Source organism: Chenopodium album, chromosome 18 (assembly GCF_948465745.1).
Source record: "Chenopodium album chromosome 18, dcCheAlbu1.1, whole genome shotgun sequence".
Taxonomy (NCBI): Eukaryota; Viridiplantae; Streptophyta; class Magnoliopsida; order Caryophyllales; family Amaranthaceae; genus Chenopodium; species Chenopodium album.
Window position 1 is genome coordinate 25,060,464 of NC_137851.1, and position 18,918 is coordinate 25,079,381.

At 41.4% G+C, this 18,918-nt stretch overlaps 1 non-coding gene across 1 annotated transcript; it reads left to right on the top strand.

The window, feature by feature from the left end:
* The first annotated feature begins 5,178 nt into the window (after positions 1–5,178).
* LOC145593200 (small nucleolar RNA R71) lies at positions 5,179–5,284 on the top strand. Its single transcript, XR_014102575.1, has one exon. It is a non-coding gene; the product is annotated as a small nucleolar RNA R71 (small nucleolar RNA).
* The last annotated feature ends 13,634 nt before the right edge of the window (positions 5,285–18,918 follow it).

Sequence of the window (18,918 nt, forward strand, 5' to 3'; positions counted from 1 at the left end):
GAACACGGTAATTGTAATTACCGTGCTCATCGGGGAATGAGCGAGTCACGGTGTTGGACCCTGGGGGTCCTTGCCAATATGGGTACCCACTTGATGGCATAGGACCAAGTTGGGGTGGAAAGTATGGGTAGTTAACCAAGGGGGAGACCTCCCCACGGTTAACACTAGCATCATATAAATGTTATTGTTGGAGAAACATACCTTGTCGCATCTCCGAGATGCCTTTCATTTGGTGATAAATTGCCTCAAAGTCTTGGTCGTACATGCCTTTCAATCTAATTTGCATCCCTTTCATTTGTGCACTTAGAGTTATGTTGTTGTCGTGGTTGTCGTTGTTGTTGTTGTTGTTGTTGTTGTTCTTCTTCTTCTTCTTCTCATCATCATCACCATAAGGGAGGCGGTTACTCAAGGGTACATGCCACACATTAGGCACATTCTCTCGGTGGATAGAAGTCAAGGAGGGGTTAGGGAGATAGCACCAATGTTTGTTCTCTTTAAGCTAATCAAACACCTCATCATCTTCATTCTTGGCCAAAAATTGCACTTGCTTCAATTGTGCAATGTCGAGGTAGAGGGTGGTCGAACTACCCATTGGAGTACAAGAGGGTAAGTAGTGGTTAAGATGAAGGTTGGTCGCAAGCCTCGTAACCATACTACCACAAGGGATCTCCCCGGACTCCCTTTTTTGTAACCCCTTGCAATATCTCAAGAACATGTACCCTTAGTTCAAATGACCCCGGTACTCCTCTCTAGTAGCCAACCAAAGTATCCGGAGCTCCAATTGACTCATCTTTCCTAATTCTTGCTTAGGGATTATCGAATATCCCAAAAGCCTATGAAGAACCCTTAGACACGGTTGGAATACCTTGCTTATGGCGGCATACCGAGTAATAAAATCGCCTTCCCCCGATATATTATCCCACCAAGAATTTTGGTCATAATCATTGTTGAAGAAGAACTCGGGGTTCAAGAAATCCGCCCCCGGATTAAGATCGAGAGCCGTATTGAACTCAGCAAGAGAAAGATCATGATGAATGTTGAAAAGTTGAAAATAGACCCATCCTCTACCATTTCACATGAAATCGTAGCAAAAAATTCCAAATTTGGCTCAAAGTAGGTACGGTAACACATGCTCACAAAGGTGCTCATGCGAAGATTGCTAAACAATTCCCTCAAATCCTCATCAATACCCAATTTGATCATGTCTTGTTGAAAGTAGTGTCGAGAGGGTTTAAGGGATCGGTTCTTTTTTAGCTTGGCATATCGAACTTTTGGATTGGGTCATTGATTTTTATCTTAGGCAAAGGAGTAGGTTGTCATGTTTGGGAAGTAGAGGGTTTGAAGAAGGTTCTTTGATTGTGATGTTGGTTTCTCGTTGTTTAGAGGAAAAGGCTCGAGCAAGCTTCGACATTGTGTTTCCCCCAAATTTATCAACTCAAAATCCAATCAATCAACACCACAAAAATACCACAAAACACTTCCAATCACCAATATCACAACTCCTTAACGAATAATACCAATCACACAAACAACACCTTACTACCAACATTCAAAATTTTCAACTTCTCACAATCACCACCAATTAAACCAAATTTCCTTCACAAACATGCAACAACACAATGAGTAAAAATCAATCAACAATCAACACAAATAATCAACCAAATATCACAATCAATCAACAAATTCATCAAAACACATACTACTACTATTCACAACTAGAAACAATCAAATTCTTGCAATAATAAGGTATAAAAATGTAAATAAGAGTTTAAGAAGATGATTATACCATACTAGAAGCAAGACTGAACAAGAATTAGCCACCAATTCCCACCAAACCGAAAAGTCCCAAATTTGGTCTTCAATGGAGGAGAGAGATTGGAGATTGAAAATGGAAGAAAGTAGCATGATTATTGTTGTAGAGGATGAATTTGTAGAAGGAAAATGTTGATTTTTGATGAATTGATGATGAAATATGTGAGAAATGGAGTTAGGGTTTCGGCTTCATTAGAGTGAGAATGAGGGTCGTGCGTGCAAGAATGAGGTTGAGGGGAAATGAGGGAAAGAAAGAAGAAAGAAAAGAATAAGAAGCTCGGCGCTGCCTAGGTGCGCGGCCGCGCGCCTGCGCCCGCATCTCGCGCATCCGCGCCTCTGCCTGGCGCGCCTGCGCCACTGCGGCTTCCTTTCTTAAAATTGTTGCTTGGTTCTTGCTCGAAAAGAAGAGGGCAACTCTGCCCCTGCTGGTGCGTGCGCGCACATACACTGTGCGTGCGCACCAGCTAAGGCCAAGGGGGGGCTTGCTCCCTCTTGTGCTTACTCTCGTGCTCGCGCTCTCATCGACGCTCACGAGCGTCATGATTAAGTGATACCCACGAGGGGGGCAGACCAAAAATCACCAAAAATCACATAAAATTTTTCAAAAATCACTTGTTCATGATTAAAATTCACGAGAACGTAAGCACGAGAGCGCACTTGCACATCAATTTCTCCTTCACTTTAATTCAACTCAAACCTCTTGAAACCTTCAATATTCACCGAAATTGTCGGAAATCTTAATCAACTCAATCCCGAGGTACCTTACCCTTTCACCTCAAAATTAGATAAAATCGAACATATTCTCATCAAAAACATGAAACACCTTTCCATTGCTCATGCTCGCTTGAAATAATCCAATTCCCATGAATTTAACCTATCAATCCAAATAGAAAACAAGTGAAATAAAGGAAAACAAAAGAAATAAAATTAAGAAAAAATAGACGTTAAAAGAAAAAGGGTTAGAAAACCGGGTTGCCTCCCGAGAAGCGCTTGCTTAAGGTCCTTAGCTCGACCCTTCCTCCAATTCATGGAGGGTCAAAGAACACCACCTTGTTCAAAGTGGCGGATGGAACAAACTCCTCTTCAATTTTTAGCAACCTCAGATTGTTGCTAGATGAAACTTCACTTGATGAAACCTCAAAAGCAAGCCTCTCTTGCCTCAACTTCATCCTTTTCTTCCTAGAATCTCTCGCCTTCTTCTTTGCCTTGTTCCTTCTAGTAGACGGTTTCTCACCATCCACACTCTTGGAATCATCCTCCTCCTCTTGAGGGTAAAGCTCAAACCAATGAGGAATGTCAATCACCTCCTCGTCCATGGGCTTGGAAAACTCCTTTTTCTCTTCACTAACCTTCTTGCAATCAAAACTCAAAAGCACATCATCACAAATCTCAAGAACATCGTTAGTTGAAGAGTCAATCATGCATACATTATCAATGGAGCAAGGGGAATTAACACACATGGTTCCATTAACAAAGGACAAGGACTCATGCATCGGTTTTAGCTCAAAACTTTCCTTATTGCTACCAACTCTTAAAGTGATTAGGCCTCCCTTAACATCAATCAAAGCTTCCAAAGTAGCTAAGAAAGGTCTCCCTAGAATGATAGGTATGTGGTCATCTTCTTTAATTTCAAGCAAAATAAATCTATGGGAATAGTAAAACCACCTATCATGAGGGGAACATCCTCAACCCTTCCCTTGGGGAACTTAATGGATCTATCGGCCAATTACAAAGTCATGTTGGTAGGAAGAAGCTATCCTAGCTTAAGCTTCTTGAAGACGGAATAAGGCATGATACTAACGCTAGCACCTAGATCATACAATGCATTTTCAAACAATTTTCCTTTAATTTTGCAAGGAATGGAGATATTGCCCGGGTCTTTCATCTTTTTGGGTAAGTCATTGTGAATCAAAGCACTACAACACTCCCCAACCTCTATCGAATCTATCTCATTACACTCTCTCTTACCACTCAAGATATCCTTAAGAAATTTGGAGTATCTAGGCATTTGGGTCATCGCTTCTGTGAGAGGGATTGAAAGATGAACTTCCTTCAACATATCAAGGAACCTCCCAAATTGTTCATCAATTTTGTTCCTCAAAAACTTTTGGGGGTATGGAAGGTCGGGTTTTCTCACTTCCTCTTGCACTTTCTCAACACTCTTGTTTTTTTCTTGAACTTCCTCTTTGCTCACATTCTTTGACACATCGTTCTCTTCTTTCTCACTTGAGTCACTCCTCTTCTCATCCTAGAAACTCTCTCTTCAAGCACTCTCACACTCCTTGTGGTAATAGAATAGACGGGTTTCTTATGATCAACTCCTTGAGAAGGTAATGAAGAAGGGCTAGCACAATCTTTCAAGGTATTGGCTAGTTAAGTGATTTGGGACTCAAGAATTTTACTGTGTGTCATCATCTCATTGAATTTCTTGTCACTCACCGCCATTTAAGTGTTCAAAATTTTTGTTTAGTTTTCAATGATCTCTTCCAAGTTAGTTCTATAAGATAAGGGTTGAGCATAGGAATTATCACCTTGGGTCTTCGGAACAAAACCGGGTGGGGGACCCCTTTGAGCATTGTTTTGAAAATTTCCCCTACCTTGGTTGTTCCAATTACCCCTATTTTGATTTTAAGCATAACCTTGATTATAGTTACCATAATCTTGGTTATGATTACCATAATTTTGGTTTTGATTTTGGCTACTATAACCTTGGTTGTTATAGTTACCTTGGGAATTTTGGTTCCCTTGGTTCCTATTACCACCACCTTGGTTATATTTGTCAAAATTCCTATGGTTGTTGTAATTCCTATTCCATTGACCTCTTTGATTCTCAAACCTAGAATCATTATTGTTTAACACATAATTCACATGCTCATTCACATTTCTATCTTGATCATCACAAACATCCATACATGCATGAGGGCAATTAGAAGCATCATGATCATACGATCCAAAAACATCACAAAACAAGCATCTACTAGGCATGTTACTAGAAGAGGGAGAAGGTTGATAATTAGAAGACATACCTCTCCCCTTGATTGGGAGGGAAGATTCAAAATTTGGGAGGTAGCAATTTCCACCTTTGCCTTGATAGCAGACATTTCCTTCCCCAAGTTTGTCATTTGTGAGGATAGATTGTTGATTGCATTTAGATGATCAACCGAGTACACTGAAGAGCTACTCTTGCTAGTTAACTCCCTTTCTCCGTCTTACTAATCTCTATAGTACCTCACTACGTCTTCAATTATGTCTACCACTTCCTTTTCCGTTTTATTCATAATGGGACCTTCGGCTCCTCCATCTAGACATGAATTTCCTTGAGGACTAAGGCCACCATAGAAGATTTGAATAATTTGGTAAGTAGGAATTCCGTGGTGAGGACATTCTCCTTGATACTCCTTGTATCTCTCCCATGCTTCATAGAGGCTTTCACTAGGATTTTGCTTGAAACCTTGAATCAAAGCTCTAGCCTCTGCCGTTTTCTTTTGTGGATAGAAATTCCTTGGTCACTTCGTCCCATGTCCTTAGAGAATTCAGCTTGACCTTCTTGTCTAGCCATTCCAAGGCACGCCCTATGAAGGAAAAGGGAAAAAAACTTGAGGTGGATGAATTCTTGGGAAATTCCATTCATTTTGATAGTGTTGCAATACTTTTCGAACTCCTTGAGATGATTTAGTGGGCTTTCATGCTTGGCCCAACTAAATTGTCGCCTCTCTATCAAAGTGATCATAGTCGGCCTTATTTCAAAGTCATTTTCCGGTGTTGTAGGTGGAGCAATCCCACTCTCAAATCTATATGCACCGGGAATCCCCAATTCCTTCAATGCCACTCTCGGATTTTCTCCTATCCTTGCTTGTTCTTCTTGTTATGGTTCTACTTCACTTGAAGGGCTAGAACTCAAAGATCGTCTAACAACTCTTATCCTTGCAGTTGTCCTCTCAATCTCCAGATCAAGTGGCACTAAAGTCCTTCCTCATGTCCTATGCATACAATCTCAAAGATACAATTAGTAGCACGGCTACAAGTGTAGCCTAAAAGAGAAAAATCTTTTTGTATTTTTGAAATGAAATGAAATAGACTCAACAAGAATATCAAACAACTACGCCATTCCCCAGCAACGGCGCCATTTTCACGGAGGGTGGATCCTAGGTCGTTGGAAACTAAAATTCCTCCAATCAAACTAAATTTATAACCAAACCTACACCTAGTAATAGGGCAAGTTCGGGTCGAACCACTAGGAATGGGGGGAAGTTTGCTACGGCCAATGTCAAGCTACTTTAAAAGGTAAGATGGTAGTGTAGGTTATCTAATTCAACTAATTAAACCAAGTAAATCAATATATCAAGACACTAGGAATTTAAGATCCACATGTACTTGTAATGGACACACACTAATCGAGTTGAAGATTGATTAATTCGAGTATTGCGAGGGAAGATAGACAATGCAATCAAAAGAGCTCAATAAGCTATCTCATAGAGGTCAAGCTAGCGCCAACTACGAAAGACTCTAACTAGGGGCGTCACTAACCAAGCTCAACAAGCTAATTTTTAACTAATCACACACATGCACAAAATCAATCAACCAATTTAATCACAATGCTAAATTAATCAAAAACCCCCAATTAGCTATGATCCATCACTCAAACATGCTTCACCACATCCCTAGCAAGTAAACTACTCACAATCCATGGAAGAAATCAAGATCAAAACTAAGCAAATCAACAAATTCATCATCATCATTTCTATCAAACAAATTCAATCAACTAATCAATAAACATAAACAATCAACAAAACAATTGAAATCAAAACCTAAAGATTGTGTTAAAGTAAAAGAAATCCTTACAAACTTTGATGAAATCAAAGAAAATGTGCTTAGAATCATCAATCATCAATCATCAACCGTGAGTTTCTCTCTCTAAAATATGATCTAAACTATTCTCCAATTCTTTCCTAATGAAAATCGCTAATTTCAAAAATTCTCCAATGAGTTCTCTCTCTCAAAATCTCTAATCTAAAAATTCTCTGTCTAAAAATATAAGAAAAATCTATATATCGTAAAGCTAACAATGAGAAGTTGGTCAGATCGTCCAAAATAGACCCGTACAGGCGCGGCCTTCTTCATGAAGATGCACGGTCGCGCAAAAGAGGGTACGGAGCAGAGACCACCAGGTGCGCGGCCGCGCTAAGGCCACGCGCCCGTGCCAATGTCGAGCGCGCCAGCGCCTTGGAGCAGGGCAACCCTCTACCCCTTCAACTTGACGCTTCTCGTGCGCTTCACTTGTTGTGCTTGATGAACACGGAATATGGAAAAATTTTAATGCCTTGACGGTGGGTTCAACACCAAAATTGGTGCGCCGTCGGCTTGAATGCACGTCCTAAGAAAACTTGAAACTTTCACATCTCCATTCTTGGGCTTCAAATGGAAGACACTAAGCATCCCAATCAATGCAAAACCCAGGAAGAAACCTCGGGAAACCTTGGACAAATATCTTTACCTGAAAGTGAAATAAAAAAAATAAATAAAAGGGAAAAAGGCAAAATAAACCAAGAAATACATGAAAATGGAAAATCAACTAAGGAAAGCGCAAAGTAAAGAAATAAAGAGAAAAACTAAGGAAAAAGGAATTAAAAGAGCTATAAAAGCAATCTAAAATCACCCTAAAAGAGAACAAATGAGTGCCATAAATGACACTCATCAGTCCCCACCTTAACAGTTCGCTCTAGACGGTTGTCGTCCAGAGGAATATCAATGTGCTCACCAACCGGCTGGGGACGGAGCTCATCTGATCGTTCCCCGGTCAATGATTGCTATTTCTTTTCTTTCTTCACCTCCACCAGTTGGCCAGCTTTTCTCTTTTTTTCGGCTGCTGGTGGGGGTGAATCAGAGTCCTTGACATCGTCAAGGTCTATTGGCTCCTTCGGCTGACCGGCTGCGGCAGCCGTTGGCTTGACGTCTGAGAGATAACACTCCCTTGTCGTCTTATGATCCTAGTTAAGGGAACCAATAGAGCCATCATCCTTTTCATACTTGAGCAGCATTAGAGCTGGGATGATGACGGCTTTGCACTCGTTAAGAGTGGGTCGGCCCTAATTGATGTTATAGGCGGTCAGCTCTTTAACCACAAAAAACCGGACGACCATATGTCGCCCTTTTCCGTTTTGCCTTAACCGGATGGGTAGGTCAATTTGTCCGACTGGGTGTATGACCCCTCCCACAAAGCCAACAAGTGGATGGGAGACGTCGTGCAGGTTGTCCAGCTTATAACTTAGCTTGGACAGACACTTGTAGCTGATGAGGTCAGAGGAGCTACCGGTGTCTATAAGGATCCGACCAACCAGTTAGTTGGAGACCTTACATTCAATGACGATCGGATCGTCATGCGGTTGGCGGACTTTGCCCCGATCCTTCTCAGTGATGAGGACGTCTGAGAATGTTCCATTAGTGGACGCCTGCCCATTATCAAATGAGTGGATCATCTTCTTTTAAATGATCCTTGATGCCCCGAATAGTCGGGCCACCACCGGCGAATCCGCCTACTATAGTGTAGACCGGATCCTTGTCGGTGCCCGAGCTACTTGTAGGCTGGACAGTCTTAGATGACTGTCCCAGATTTGTCTTGGCAGTCGCTTTGGACTTCAAGACATAGGACTTCAGCAAGCCCTTATCAGCCAGACGGTCTAAGGTCTACTTCAGACTATAGCAGTTGTTGGTGTCATGGCCAACTTCCTCACGGAAGTGACAGTGTTTATTCTTGTTCCGTGATTGGACGGAACTCTTAAGAGGATTCGGCTTCTCAATGGTCAGCCGGTCCTTTACCTCCAAGAAGACGGAGTGGAAGTCTTTATTGAACTTGTACCTTGAGACGTACGACTTTAATTCTTTCTTTTTCTTTTTGGACGGTTGTAGACACCAAAATGTGTCTCCCCAAAACCAAACTCAGTGATGAATACCTGAATGTTTCATAATGAATGATAATCGAACGAGGTGAAAGTGTGAAAGGTCAAGTGTTGCGGTTAGTTTTTATTTAAAATTCTTTCTGTTTTCGAAAACAACTCTATTTTATGAAAATAGCCAATCCAGTTTAGTTTGGTCCATGACAAGGGTCCAATAATAGTGTAGTTGGATGGGTCTTGCAAAGAGCTTTCCAACGATATATTATAAGCCCAATTAAGATGAATAATGAGGAAGTTATGGCCAAAATACTAAACTGGGCCTGGTTTGATCTTTACATGCGGCCCAATGATCTAGGGGAGGGCCCAATGTTTATTATTATTCCCAAAGTTATTAGAATTAATTATAGTCTTCTAGAATTCTCTAGAAGGTTCTCTTAAATCCTAATAGAATTAGAGTTAATAATTACATTTTGATTGGAATAAAATATTATTTTATGAAAATACGATTTCAGTTTTCATACGGACTTTACAAATCAATTTTGATTCATAAGTGGACTTCGTGTTGAAAGCGCGTAGGAATCCAGGCTGTCGCCAAACGACAGGCCTGTCGCCACGCGACAGACCCTGTCGCCTGGCGACAAGGTCGGTTTTGCAGCGACAGCGTGGAGTTTTATTCCTTATCAAATTCTACTTATTTCCAGACTGTTTTCTTATAAATAGGGTCCTGAACCTCCGTTTTTATTCATCAACAATCATCTACAATCTACAATCAACAATCATCGTCTCTCTCTAAAGCTAGAAGCTTTCTCTCTCTATTCTTTTTCTAAACCTTCCCTCAAACAAAATTCCGCATTCATGAGATCTAGAAACATCTAGCCGAGTTCGAAGTTGCCTTCGCCCTAGACGTGAAAGGTTATAATCTCTGAGGGTTTTGTCCCAAATTTCAATTATTTAATTTAATTGTTTGATTTTATATTTTCCTTGAAGTTACTAACGCGTGTATTTTGTTATTAGAAAGAGGTACGAGGCATCAAAGTATGTAATCTTATTGCTCTATTCTTGTAGAAAGCATGTTTCAATTTGTTTAATTCCTAGTATCATGTTAGGATGTTATTATTGCTTTCTACTATCATGTTTAGGGTGCCTTTTACTCTTTTCTAATATCATGTTAGTATCATGATTAGGGCTAAAGCTTTGATTTTTATTGCTTAGTGACATGTTAGGATTTGTTATTAATCTCGTTAGTATCATGCCTAGGATTTTGCTATTATTATGCTTTAGCGTTATTATGATTATTATGATTATTATGATTATGATTATAATTATGATAATTATCATGTTGCTTGATGCTTATTTATTGTTATTGCTTGATCACGCCTTTTATGCATGTTTAAAGGGAATTTGTACTTATAATCACGCTTAATAAGATAATTAATAATGTTGTTTAGGGCTAATATGATTATAATTCAAGTGATTGCCAATAATAGTTTTCTTGTGCATTAAATTCAACTAACATAGATAAACAGGTTTAGGGTTAACCTACTGTTTGCATGTTAGTCAGAAAGCGCACATGAATATGAGAAGAATGAAGTAGAGGCCTATTTTTAGGGCAGGTTCAATCTCTTTTAGGTTGGATTTGTACCTTCATCCCCGAACCCTATTTGGTTCAAGACCTTTTGGAGTTGACGATCTCCTGGATCGTTAAGGGGTGTAATCTTCACCTTTTGAACGGTTTACAAGTTCCTAAAACTTGTTGGCGACTCTTTTGCTCTAACTTCCTTCCCTTTGGACACCACCATACTTAAGTGTATGATCACAGTGGGGTTCAAGCTTGGGGTTAATGGCTTGAAATATTCCCTACAACGGTTGATCAGGCTCATCAACTGCCCAAACGTTTTTCTTTTTGCTCTCTTCAGCTTTCTGAGCCGGCTGAGCAGACCGACTCTCCTTTTGCTTGTTAGACTTTTTGGAGTCCGACTGATGGCTGGACGAGTAGAGGTCGGTAGCTTGAATAAAACTCTCTGCCTCTATCAGCGCCTCTTGAAGGGTGAAAACCCTCTTTCGGACAAGGTCGAACTTGAAGGTCGACCCATCCTTCAGACCCTTGAAGAAGTCTGTATAGGCTACCTCGTCAGACAACCCCTAAATCTGGATTCTTACCAGATTGAACCGTTTGACATAGGAGCGAAGACCTTCTCTCTTTCCCTGCCGTATGGTGCTCAAGTCAAGACTTGTTTTCTTGGCAGGGATGTTCATTGAGAAGTTGGAGGCAAATAGGAAGGCAAGCTTCCTGAAGCTGTCAATACGCCCGGCAAGCAGGTTGCCGAACCATTGTTGGGCTTTGCCCTTCAAGGTAGCTGGGTAACAGCGACACCACATAGCATCCTCCAACCCCTGCATGTGCATAAGGTTGGAGAAGGACATGAGGTGGTCCTCCGGGTTGGAGGTACCGTCATAGGCACCCACCAACACATTCTTATCCTTGGCCGGCTGTGCCGCCTCGGTTATCTCCTTGGTGAACTCAGAAGTTTGTTCACCAAGTTTGAGCAGACGGAGCTATCAGTCCAAAGGTTGGACGTTATATGCCGCTTGGCCTCCAAAGAGGGCCGACTGCATGAAGTGAGGGGTGTATGGCCCGTACGCCATTTGAGGCACATACGGGGCATTCCCAATCATCTGAGGGCCAGAATGGACGGACTTGCCGCCTGTATGGCTCTCATGCAAGGACTGAGTATTTTTTGTGGATGTATTCTTGAAACTGTCTGGAAAGCTTAATGTAGAAGCTGACTCAGACAGCTGCTGATTTCGATTTTGCTCGATGATATGTCGAGCATCGGTGAAGGTCTTCTTGCTGCCATCCGGCTGAACTGCACGGATGACCTTCCTTGTGCCCATTTGGGGCAGAAGGATCTTAGTCCAGTCAAGGGCAGGCATACTCTTCTCCTTGGGATGTGGAGTAGGCTGCTTGTCTTTGACTGACTTCATCCTCGCAGCTCAAGGAGATTTTTTGGCCGACTGACTTTTGCTTGAGCCAGCCGTCTTCTTTTCTATCAGGTCCTTGATCTCACCCTTAAAACTTGTCATGAATTTCATGAGCTCATCTCGGCTTACTGAGGCCTGACCTCCTGCTGCCTGGGTATTACCAAGCAGTTGTCTAGCGGACTTGCTGGTACTAGCTTCATTGTTTACTCGTTTCAGCTTATCCCTGGAATGAATGTGTTTAGCAATGAGTGACCTGTCAGAGGCCACATATGTTTCGACGTCCACATCGTGGTCGTCTTCTTGGTCTGTAAAGTCCTCCCCATCAACCGTAGGACGGCTAGGTTCTGGTGATGGTACTGATTCTTGAACCATCCTTGAGGTACTCTCCCCACAGATGGCGCCAAATATTTTGGGTGTTTTTGTCCCTCGGGAGAGTTACAGTTTGAATACTAGTCCGACGGCGCTTGTACCTGCAAAAACAACGGAGACTCCGGTTGGTTGGAGCTCCACCTCCGACGATCAAGTTAGAATGCGTTAGAGATCATGTGTTTTCTCTGATGTAAGAGAATGTAGGGTATGCTGTCATAAATTGTAGGTGCCCCCAAAATGGGGAAAATCTCCCTATTTATAGGGTCATTGGTAAATGTGTTCCTGATTAGGTCACTCTGACCTAATCTTGTTGGGCCGCGCCGAATTACGGCTTTCTCGAGATTTGGGCCCTTGAAGGCCGCCTTTTCTCGCAAATTCTGGGAATGACACGTGTCAAAGGGAGATTAGTCCAATTTGGGCGAATCTTGGGTTGACACGTGTCACCATCTGGTTGGCCCGTGTGGCATAGGTAAAATTACCCAAAACAACGGGCATTATGGCCAGTCGTTCGACTAAGCATCTTATCTGGTCAGATGGGCCGCACAACCTAAGCCCATTAATTAACAAATGCGTTTGTTAAATCTTGGTGACAATCCGCCTCCGTTTTGTCAAGAAATTCTCAACTCTCCTTAATATAGAAATTTGATAAAAAAGCATGTTACCTCATACAGAAATTTGATGTATTTACAAAATGTGGATGATGCCATATGGTGCAGATATTTGCCGACCACCCTTAAGGGCGTGGCGCAGGATTGATTTAATAGCCTTCCGGCCGGGTGCATCTACTGTTTTACTACTCTCAGTCTGCTATTTGTTGGAACCTTCTCCTATAACATACCTCCTCAGATGACCATTAACTTGGAAACAATCGTCCAAGGAAAGAATGAAGGGTTGCGTTCGTACGTCTAGCGGTTCAATCAAGAAAAAACCCAAATTCATAATATGCTGGATAAAATGGCCTATTCGGAATTTTTTCGGGGATTAAGGCATAATGGTTTCAAGTTTGACATGGTCAGGAAAAAAGTTCGGACATACGCAGGTGTTCTGCGGGAAGTCGAAGCCTACATTGAGGCATCTGATTTTTATTCACTTACAAAAGCAGAAGCACTAGCCATGGGGGCTGATCTTCTCAGCAAGACTCGGCCAACAAGAAAAAAGAAGGAAACAACAAAAGAAAAGAAGTCTGGGTGGCCGACTGCCAACAGACAAAATCAAAGAAAGCCAAGACATATGAATTCTAGTATGAATCAACAAGGACTGTTATTCAATTTTGATGGAAATTAAAGAAAAGTTCGAGTTTAAGAAGCCTTAGCCTTTGAGAGGCTTGGCCTAGTATAGAAATAAGAACAAGTACTGTCATTACCACAAAGATGTTGGGCATGAGACGAGCAAATGCAACAATTTAAAGAGGTTGCTAGATAAGCTAGCCGAGAAGGGCATACTCAACTCATATGTCATGAAGTCAAAGTTCACTTATACTCGGATAAACAACAAATTCAAGAAGAAAAATGAAAAGAAAAAGATGATGGAAACACTAAAGATTTAGGGTTTGTGGCCGTCATATCAGGCGGCTTTGCTGCAGGTGGCCAGACCATTGAAGGAATTAAGCAAGATGCTTGGAAGTTAGGGAAAGTGATGCACGCTGAAGGGGTGAAGGACGAACCTTTCCCAGAGGTGACGGTCTGTGAGTCAGACCGAGGCGAAATTAAAGCCCCTCACAATGACCTTGTGGTATTCATCATGAAGGTTGCCAACTTGAAAGGCGGCCGAGTGCTGGTAGATACTGGCAGCTCGTCTGACATAATCAGCCTAGGATGTTTGAAAAACTTGAAGTTTTCGGAAGATGCCCTCCAGGATATTTCCCACCTCCTTATTGGATTTAGTGGGAGAATTATCCACCCGGTCGGACGAATAGATTTTCCTGTCTGATTTGGAAAGAAGGAAGAGGGAAAAGACATGGTCGTCCGCTTTTTACTAATCAAAGAGCTTACGGGCTACAATGTTATCCTCGGCCGCCCCACTTTAACAGCAGCTAAAGCAGTAATTGTCCCCCGTTTGATGCTGATGAAGTTTGAGCGGACGAATGGAAAGATTGGTTCCATTCATGGTAACCAAAAAATGGCTAAGGAATGTAACCAGCTGGCTGTGAAGCCAACAGTGCACGGATATATCCAAGCGTCTGAGCAAAATTCCAAAGAAGGGTCTCTTTAAACATACCAAGTCGGCCAGAAGCGTAAGTCGATCAAGAAGGAGCAAGTGCAGCAACTAATGACCGTCGGACGACCAAAAGAGCTAAACCACAGTCGGTCGGTGATCTAAAGACATAGTGCTTAACCCCGACCAGCCTGATCGGACGGTCAAAGTGGGCATTATGGCTACGGGTTTGCTTGGAGATGACTTAGTAAATTTATTAAGAGAGTTCAAAGATGTATTTGCGTTCGAAGTCCATGAGATGTCGGGCATCAGTCCTGATCTTGCTGTTCATATGTTGGCCGTGAATCTAATTAATAAGCCTGTTCGGCAAAAGAAGAGGAATCATGGAGAAGAGAGGAATCAGGCAGCCGCACTAGAAGTTAAAAAGCCGTTTTATGTCAGTTTCATTCGGCAATGTTACTACCCTGATTGGGTAGCAAATGTGGTCGTTGTGAAAAAACTGAATGGAACATGGAGAATGTGCATGGATTACGCTGACCTCAGTAAGGCGTGTTCTAAGGATAGCTTCCCCTTGCCTAAAATTGACTGGTTGGTTGATCCAACGGTCGGACATACCCTTATAATTTTATAGACACATACTCCGGATTCTACCAGATCCCTTTATAGGAAGAAGATCAAGAAAAAACAACATTTGTGACCGAGCAAGGGTTATATTGTTACAAAGTTATGGCATTAGGCTTGAAAAATTCCCCTGCTGAAAGGAATGGTGTCCTTCGAATAAGTGTATTATTCCGATAAAGGGTTCGGAGTTATTAGAAAGCTAATAATTCAGTAAGGTCAAGTGATCAGTGGAGGCCGCTTCCGATCACTGATATTAATGTATAATCAATATTACAGCTTAATCTTGACTCAACCCTTCGGGTCACACCCAAGCAACTAACGATTCGACACGACGAATTAATCCTGAAGGAATTAATGAGTCGCTCGAGTAAAAAGAATTTAGATGTCGGAAATCGAGTTAGGAGCGTTAGACCGAGCGTCGCAAGTCGAGTCAAATTAATAAAAGACGAGACGGTAAAATCAATAATTAATCAATAATTTACTAAAATACCCCTAGCATCGGAATACCCTGAGCATACCGAGTGCTAGGGGCACTTGGTACAGCAAGGTGGCTAGTATGCGCACCAAACCGAGCCTAGGGTGGCTGGTTGGTGCTGCGGCATGCTAGCGCACCATTGCTAGCATGGCTGCTAGCACATGGCTAGCAACCCGCGCTAGCATGTGCGGGCAGCTGCTAGCAGCGTATGTGTGTGTTGGCGTGCAGGCCAGCATGAGAGTGGTGCGCCATGGCCCACCACGCCCAACAGCAAGGAGCAAGCAAGCTTGCTGGGCTAGCGCGCAAGCATGCTCGCTGCTAGGCCAAGGCAGTAGGCCTGCCGCACGTAGCGTGTGCCTAGAAGCAAGCCTAGCCGCACGCACTAGGTGCTTGCAAGGCTGCTTGGGCGCCACGGCTTGGGCTGCCACGTGGGGCGAGCTCATTGGAGCTAAGAGTGAGAGGGCCGATTTTCTTGGCAGCCTTGGGATCAAGTATTGGTCCCCCCTTCCCTTGTGTTTCTTACCGAACCTCTCCTCTTAGAATGCCACTTGTTGATTTAAAAATAAAAAGGGAAATTGATTTTACTAACTATCCCACATTGATGGGAGAGTGGATTTCTCTCTTGATTTTCCTTATAAATATTCCCCTTGGGATTTCGGAAAACTCACTTGAGTAAGAGCTTAATTTGGCATCTCCACTTGAGAGAAAACCTATAACCTCATTAATTACTTGGGTAGTCTTTTTGGTCGGACTTGGCTAACCTCCAAGTAGTAGACCGGTCGGGTCGCGTTGTGGGTGGATACCGTCGGAGGTCATCGCCCTTTGTGAGACTTGGCTTTCTAAAGTAAGAGCTCCGGTGGTTGAGCGAAGCACGCTTCAAGGGTGATTTAGTCTTTTCTTAATCTTGTTATTTATGTATTTAGTTATATTAATTGTGAGTTTCTCCTTGGGCTCGGGTTTTATTTTCCGCGGTGAGTCAGACTCATCTAAACCAAACAGCGGTATCGGAGCCTTGCTCATTTATTTTTATAACTAAAAATTTTCATGGTGTTTTTATAATTTTATTTTTCTGGTTTATGTTACTAATTAGATTAGTAGCTCGGTTTTATTAATTTTAATCCCTTTTTAATCTGATTTTTGGCCCCGAACCCAGATTTTCGCCCAAATATAGTGAATTTTGGGTCGAAACAACGTTTTCAGAAACTTTTCAACCCTTTAAGAACTGTGAAAAAGCCAAAATCCAACCAGAAATTCCTTTTTTCGAGGGTTTTACATTTTTGACGAAAAGTTTTAAATCTTTTAACCTTGAATCTTAATGGCATATTTATCGTGATTATGTATTTGGTTCTTTTCTTAATGTTTTAGCATTTTTTGACCTCTTTAAGCATGGTTACTTTGTAGTAATTAATGCTTGAAAGATTGGTTAAAGTTTCACATAATTGCAAAATCCATTGCACTAAGTGTGAAAAATTTATTATTTGAGGCTTCTAAGTACTAAAGATCCAATCTTTAATTGTTTTAAGTGGTTGGAACTTTGAGTTACTAAATTCCATGATTTTGTTGAACTTTTTGATTTAATCATTTTTTAAGTTGATTGGAATCATAAAGTTCCAATCTTGTGATAGAAATTTCATTTATCTTCATATTGGAAGATATAATTTTTCAAGGATTCACAAGTTAAAGTTGGAATCTTTATTTGAATTTTTATGTTCATAACTCCAACTCCCCTTTATTTTTGTCAAATCTCATGATTAATTTAAGTTAATTAAATTAATAGTGAGAATAGCCTTATTCATTTTATTGCTTCAAGCTGAACCAATTTTATTAAAGAATAGTTCTTGGAAATAATTTTGGTTTTGTGCACTTGGATGAATTTTAACTTGAGTTCAAGGATTCACAAGTTAAAGTTGGAATTCCGGCTCGGCCCGGGAAAGCGCTGGCAACAACAGAAAGGAAGGGGTCTGGGCCCGGACCTACTTTAGAGAGGTCTTTCGGCTTGGACATGACCTTTGCTTAGGGCCACTTTGGGTATTGAAGTGAAGATACTTGCATAAATAGAAACTTCGGGCCCATCTTTAAGTTGAACTTGTTATAATTTTCATTTTTCTCATTAAAATAATTCTAAAATTAATTAGGTATTAATTAATTAAGTTACGCAAAAATTCAGAATTAATCTCGAGAGTATGGCACGCAAACCAAGGCCACACCACCCTTGGCCAATCGGGCTGCTTAGCAGCCCACATGTGGCTGCCATGGGAAGGGTGCGCTTGGTGCGCGCCACACTCAGCTGCGTGGCTGGTGCGCCACAAAGCAGCAGCACTGCGTGGCGTGCGCGCATGTTGCTGCTTGGTGCGGCTGGTGGCTTTGCATGTGGGGTGTGCTGCTTGCTAGCTTGTTGCACGATGCGCACAACCCCACACATGGAACTCATGCCTCGGATTTTAAGGCTATGTTTATTTTGCGTTTTTGGCCGTTTTATTTATTTTCATTATTTTAATTAGGATTATTAATTTTAATTAAAATTTTGGAGGCTAGGCCTCGGTTTTGAGCGGCACTTGCAAAATTTTATTTTGGCAAAAAATTTGGGTTACCGGCTTAATTTTGAGGGATTCAATTTTAATTGCGCTAAATTACATAATCTGTTAAACAACATTGACTAGTTTTCATTAGGCGCGTTAGTCGGATTAACCATCTAAATTAGTTACTAGTTTATGCGTGTTTTTGCATTGTTACTTGTTTATCGTTGTAAAATGCATGGGCCATTCACAAATAGTGAATGGATGAATGAAATGTATATTCTCCTACAGGTTTTATAAAAATGGCAGTTAGTGGGGCCCGATTAGGATAGAATACACGGAATGTGTTCCGTCATGTATTTTTGTAAATATTAATACAGTCTGCGAATCGTTGAGTATTTTTGTACCTTAATATTTAGATTAGTCCTAATCGTAGATACTACTATTTGCATCATTTTGGTCAGGTCTTGAAGACGGAGGTTCTTGGAAGACGAAACCATGAAGTTGCAAATGAAGATCCTTGAAGACGTGAAGACTCAAAGGGTCATGCCAGTTGCCAAATGCATTATTTATTTATGGTTTCGATATATATTTATGATTAAATATATGAATTATATGTTAGATGCATGTTTAGGATTTCGAATGTTGCGATGATTAATTAAGTTCACTTAAATCAACCAACATAGAAACCCTAGGTCCCTAAAATATTGAGTAAAATTTGCCATTCCAAAACAAAACTTACCGACCTATTGAGAGTAGTGATGGGCTACGCCAAAGAGAGGCATCACTATTTTTCCTTGGATACATAAGGCATACCGGTATGCATGTTGGTTTTGGTTATACTCAACGATATGAGTGATGGACTCCTAACATGTCGTGGCAAAGTGGACAAGTTGTTGAGAGAGCATTAGATGCGACGATTTATCTAACCAAGAGTGGCTTGGAGCCATTAGCAAAGAGTTGCTTACCTTAGAATATTTAGTGTTAAGACAAGCCAAAGCATGCTTAACTACTCATTGATTCTTTGGATCTTAGAATCGACTTATTCTCACCAAATAGGGACAATTTAATGTGTGAATAAGACGTTTAAATAAGT